The sequence below is a fragment of the Ammospiza caudacuta genome, chromosome 14 (genome assembly GCF_027887145.1).
Source record: "Ammospiza caudacuta isolate bAmmCau1 chromosome 14, bAmmCau1.pri, whole genome shotgun sequence".
Taxonomy (NCBI): domain Eukaryota; kingdom Metazoa; phylum Chordata; class Aves; order Passeriformes; family Passerellidae; genus Ammospiza; species Ammospiza caudacuta.
Genome location: NC_080606.1, coordinates 9,348,184 through 9,353,612, shown reverse-complemented (window position 1 = coordinate 9,353,612; position 5,429 = coordinate 9,348,184). Strand labels below are relative to the sequence as shown.

At 40.8% G+C, this 5,429-nt stretch overlaps 1 long non-coding RNA gene across 1 annotated transcript; it reads right to left on the bottom strand.

Annotated features, from left to right (window-relative positions):
• Positions 1 to 637: 637 nt before the first annotated feature.
• On the bottom strand, positions 638 to 3,922 carry LOC131564066 (uncharacterized). Its single transcript, XR_009275350.1, has 2 exons — positions 3,824 to 3,922; positions 638 to 1,530 (listed from the first exon to the last, which is right to left on the bottom strand). It is a non-coding gene; the product is annotated as an uncharacterized LOC131564066 (long non-coding RNA).
• Between the last annotated feature and the right edge of the window lie 1,507 nt (positions 3,923 to 5,429).

Sequence of the window (5,429 nt, the reverse complement as noted above, 5' to 3'; positions counted from 1 at the left end):
GTGGTGAAATCCAAAACTGGAACTGACAATAATCAGTGGGAAAAATAATAATATTCAAGTGCATCTAAGCTTAATTTTCTTTCCTTTTCTATGGTAAAAGATAAATCTTTAAATTAATTTTAATCACAATGTCACAAGCTGAGCAGTGTGTGAGCCTTAAGAAGAGGCAGCAGCTTCTTTATAGCTGCTGCCCTGGGTCATCATGCTTGCTTATTACTTAAAACCCTAAGTTAGAATTCAGGGCACAGCAGAGTTATCAGTCCAGGGTAAGCAACAAGAGACACACCTTGATCCTAGGACATGATGAACAACCAGTGGAAATGTTATTTCTCTCATTCTCTGAGGTGTTTTTGCAGTGTGACATGAAAAGGTGCCTTGCCATTAGAGGATGCTAATATTCCAACACTCGTGAGGAACACAACATTTGTATTGGATGGTCAGGACAAAAACCAGCTCACACTTTGTACAGTTCTCAACACAAACTGCAACCCGCTGCTCTAAAAGCATGAGCCCTGCATGCCCAATGACTCCACAGAACATTCCACCAGCCTTCATCCCTTCCCACCTCACATTTCTGGTGTTGATGGATAAAACACAAACTGCCCAGCAGTAGTAACAAAGGAGTTAACAAGCCAGCCACTGAGAAAAAGAAACAAAAACCTTTTATTTTCCTCCACTTTGTCACTGTTTTGCAATTTAACATTTGCCGTGAATTAATTACTGGAAGTCTCCGTTAAGACTCTTAACATTTAGAGTGAAAGGTCAGCATAAACTCAGGGTCACTGTTTACAGTGCTCTCTGAGCAAGCAGTCTCATTGCTTGGAAGTAACCGTGACTGTTAAAAGTACAAGGCAAGTATAACGAGGAAATGAAATACAGAACTCTAAAAATATCCCTCTGATCTATGCATGTAGTGTAGTGCCTGACAAATTCAATTAAATATGTCATACATCATTCCTACAATGTTACTGATAGAGACATAGCAGTATTGAATTTTAATTATTCAGCTGGTATTGATCCCACAATAATCTGGTGAAAATCATTCCAGGTTGTCAGTACCCCTAGGAGACAACAGCTATTATCTAATTATAAATCACACTGTGCCATTTGACAAAAGGTTAGGGCTTTCTTTTTAAATATTTTTGCAGTCAGATTCTCATGTATAAATCAGAGTGACATGATTGTCTGCAAATGCTAATTATTTTCTTCCCATTGAGCATCCATTCCATTACCATGATGGACTGGTAAAAGCGAGCTCTTAGTGCGTGTAACAAATTCCCAGACACGCAGCAATGATAAAGGAATTGGGATTTCCGATTTTTATTCCACACTGACCTTGAGCAAGCAATTGCAACGCTCACAGGGTTTGCATTTCCCCCAAGGAGAAGAGTGGGACAATATTTGCAGTGCCCACTCTTGTTAAACGCTTTCAGGTCCTCAGAGGAAAGCTGCTGAGCAGCAGCAAGCTTTGCTTTTCAGCTTTCGTGGAGGCAAGAGGCAGGCTAGTGCGGTAAACAGGCATGATTCCTGCTGACAAAATTGAAACAGTAATCAATATTGATACAGTAATTAATACTTGAAAATAATGAAACAGTTAAAAGGTGTAATGCCAAGAAAGAAAGGGAGAGGAGAGGTTCGAAGCAAGAGGTAACAGTCACTAAAAATTAACAGAAAAAAGGGAAAATCTGGTTGGGTCCCAGGAAAATGCTAATTTTAAGAGATTTATTGTTTTGATGCTTAAATATAGTATTATGTTAGTTTTGGCATATTATACTAGCTTAGTGCACATGCGTAACCCAAAGGTGAATTAAAGGAAATCAAGGAAGAGGAGAGGCCTTCATCAGTGACAACCCCCAAAAAGGAGTGTGACCACCAAAGAGTGGTGGAGCATGCACAGTAAAGGTGGTGATGAGGGTGGAGGTAGAAATGTGATAAATTGAAAATGGGAGGAGATGGCATTGACACATGACATATAAGGGGGGAATCTTCACTTGGCAAGCTCGTACGTGAGGTGGCAAGGGTCCAGAACCCTGCTCTCTGTACCCCGCGGTTATCTTTTGCTTATGCGCTGTTATTGGAACCAAATTATCCCTTATTTTAATCAAATTATATTGTCAATATTTCAAGTGTATCCAATTTTATATATTTTCTAAACTATTCAATTAAAATTGCTGCTACCTCTAATATTGTTTGGTTTTTCTGATGGTGGGATAATAGGGAAAATATAACACTAGTAATGGCACAGTGTTCTCCTGCAGGAATCTGTTTCCCTCCGCACTGCACTGCCATCATCAGGGGGCTGGCTGGCTGGGCCTTCCATCAGTTTTGTGTTCCCCCTTCAGACACTGACCTTTTATCGAAGGCCCAGAGGAGGGAGCACACATTCCCAAATCATGGAGTTATTGCTAGCAAGCAGCTTTTTGCTCTGATGGCAGCTGGCTTTTGGCTCAGCACCCCGCACTGACCATCAGCAGCAGCACAAGCAGGAAGAGCCAAGGGCAGCCAGGGCAGCTCCCCGGGGAGGGCAGGCAGGGAATCTTCACTGGCATCCAACAGCCTCTGACAGATGCTGTCCCCACAGGGTACAGCTATGCATAGGGAAAGGCGGTGATAAAAGCGCCTGATCATTGCTCCCTAAAACACAATGACTTAAACAACTGCGCTGATGGTCTGTAATAAACACACCGTTCAGTGCCCTTCTGGGACTCCCTCCTTTCCCCACACATGCCTTGAACTTTATGATACAGAAATAAGGATAAAATAAATGATCGGCGACAAATGGCCTGAACCGAGGACATCAAATCTGAAAGGGGAGGTTAAATATTCAGGAAACTGTAAATGTCCTCCTTTAGATTCCAATTTTATCTGATTTGCAAATGTCACTGCTGAGTCAAGGACAGTTTAGAGACTAAAACAATCTTTCAGCTGAAACAAGGGACATTTTGGAAAATCAGGTTCAAATGAGAAACATACACATGAAAGCCATCACTTGGCACTCACTGCAGTCTGCAGGCCCTGGGTGGGCTTTGGGACTCACTCTAATCTGTAGGACAACATTTTCACACTTGCACCAGAGACCTGCAATATTGTGATATTTCCTGCAGTTCATGGATTTCAGAGACTCTGCAGGGAGAGTCACTACAGTCCTTCATTCCCTAGCACGCCCCTGAACTCAAGGATCTCTCAGAAAAAGACAGATATTATTAGCAGCAGTTGGATTAGAACCTCACTTCTGCAGGGGTGAGGAACTGCCAGGGTCTCCCATGCATGTTATTACCAGAGACTTCTAACAATACAATAGATTTTAGGTACTCGGTGGCCTAAGTTCTAGTTTGAAAGGAGAATTGTCATGGAATAACCCCAAGACTCTCTTTCATTTCATTTCACAGAAAGCAAAAACATTAGGTAGCATTAAAAGCTCCTCTAGCTAACCTTTGCAAACTCTCTTAGTACACCTAGGTGAAGTCAGGACTCTGTTCACTCCCAATTACTTATTCACTCTTCATTTTCATTCTTTTAATTACCCCAAAACTCTCCCACCTAAAGAAATTCAACAAGACACTGCCAAAAAGAGAAAATCCTCAGCACGATTCACTTAAGCTGCCACACAATTCTTAGTCACTTTCCATTCCTGAGTTAAGTTCACCTCAACCATCTAAAATAAAAAGCTCTATGTCCTAAGCTACCATGCTTCTTTTAAAATACTTTATTTTATTACTCTTTTCCAGCCTTGTATGTGCTTTCTAGGTTCAGGCTTTGCTTTATCAGACAGCAATCTGCGACCAGTCCTTTTCCATAATTAACCTCACATATTCATAACTACCTGTGGTTTTTTCTTACTCTGGAGCATATCTTCTCATTTTGCTTCATCTCTGGAGTATTCCGTGTTGTGCCCAAAACAGAACAAATAAAAGCCCTGGGAAGCACAGAGTCCCAGCAGGGTGAACAGGTTTGTGTGGTTACTCTGTGAGCATGAATGACACAAAGCCAGGGGGACCTCCCAAAGAGACCTAAAGGAAAAAAATGCCAAGAAATGCCAGGCTCACTCTGAACCATTTCTTGCTGTTCTGGCTGCAGAAACATTTGTCTTGCATGCCACAGCTGAGTCCAACAAGTCCAAGCCCACCTACAAGTCCAGATCAGACTCGCACCCCTGTCAGCACTGACTCACAGGACACAAGTGCTGAGGCAGAAAATCATTTCCCTCCCAGCATGGCAACCCAGGGACCCAAGGAAAAGACACAAATTGTCACAACTTGCCACCCCCAAAACTGAGGTGATGCCTAGCAACAAGGGGAAAATTCTGGGAACAAAACACAGAAGAAAACCTACCTGTTAATTCTGAGGTAAACACGAAGTTGCAAAAAACCTGTATTTTAAACAATCCAAGGGGTTTTGAGAAATTGAGGAACCTGTGTGGTTTGAAAAGCTATGTGCTACAAGGCTTGAATTATCCCAGACAAATGACTACGTGTCACAGGCAGTACAAAACCCACTGACTGGGTAATGGCAGCTCACAGGTGAACAGAAAACCTGCATCTGACCAAAGGTAAAAATAAAGGCAAAATTAGAGCAGGGATGTGAGGTTTTTAGCTTGGAGAACTTTCACATGAATGCCATCCATCAAATCCCCTACTATGCATGAACACAATATCAGACCCAGGGAAAATGTCATATTTTATCACCATTGAGGCACTTGACTTTTTTCCACATGTCTGATTGTGTGATTTCTCCCCTGAAATTCCAGCTGCTGTTCAGTCATACATCTATCAAACCTTTTAATTAAAATACCACATTCAATATTCCATAAAGTGGAGTAGCAATGTTTTAAAGATTATCTGCACAAATAGTAAACATTTCCAAATGCATATGATAATGTTTAGTGAATAAAAAATGAGAAGCCATTGGTGCTTTTGAATCCTATTGTATAATAGTAACTTGTGCATTTACTCTAAAAACGTTGCTGCTACATCTCAGAGCGCTTTTATACTCACTTGTCTTCCTAGAATGTGTGATATGCTCACTTCATAACTGTGGAGGGCTCAGGAGAAGTTGAGTGAAACACTAAGTGTGACAAACCAGAAAAGACCCATCCTGGCCTTAAGCTGCAGTACTCAAACTGGTCATAAAAACCTTTACTTCCTTTTCTTTTTCATATGTGTATATACTTTTTTTCTGAAGATTTCATCATTAATAAAAAAAGCTTACTTAGAAAAAATTAATTTGTTTCAACAAAACAACCTTAACATTATGGAGATAAAATGGAAATAACCAGAAAGATATTTTCCACTGAAATAAAACACTGGTACAGAAAGTGTAGCATAGTTTGCAAACTATAACAGCATATTTCTAAACCAAACACAAATCTGAATTCTGCTCAGATCTCATATTTGCTGGTAGAATGCACGAGCTTTTTCATGATACCTGTA